The sequence below is a fragment of the Ipomoea triloba genome, chromosome 16 (assembly GCF_003576645.1).
Source record: "Ipomoea triloba cultivar NCNSP0323 chromosome 16, ASM357664v1".
Classification (NCBI taxonomy): domain Eukaryota; kingdom Viridiplantae; phylum Streptophyta; class Magnoliopsida; order Solanales; family Convolvulaceae; genus Ipomoea; species Ipomoea triloba.
The window spans coordinates 10,412,969-10,413,265 of NC_044931.1; positions in this window are offsets into that span (position 1 = coordinate 10,412,969).

A 297-nucleotide genomic window follows, 5' to 3' on the forward strand; every position below is an offset into this window, starting at 1 on the left:
AACCGTCAGTTATACAAGTACCCTTCGAGGACAGGGCACAAGCCCAGGGGGAACCTCAGGCTACACTGGCCACTGAGGTTGAGAGAGTGCCCCCTACCAGGTCCCTGTCAAGAGATTTGTGTGTTAATGATGATATTACTGCTGAGGGTACTGGTGATTCTGTTGGTTTATCTCGAGAGATGGCTCGAGAGGTTGAAGGAACTGGGATCAGTGATCCAGTACAAGGGGATGCAGAAGAACCATGTGAGATGGTTCGAGAGACAGACTACACAGTCAGGGTGGGAGATGATCTCTTGG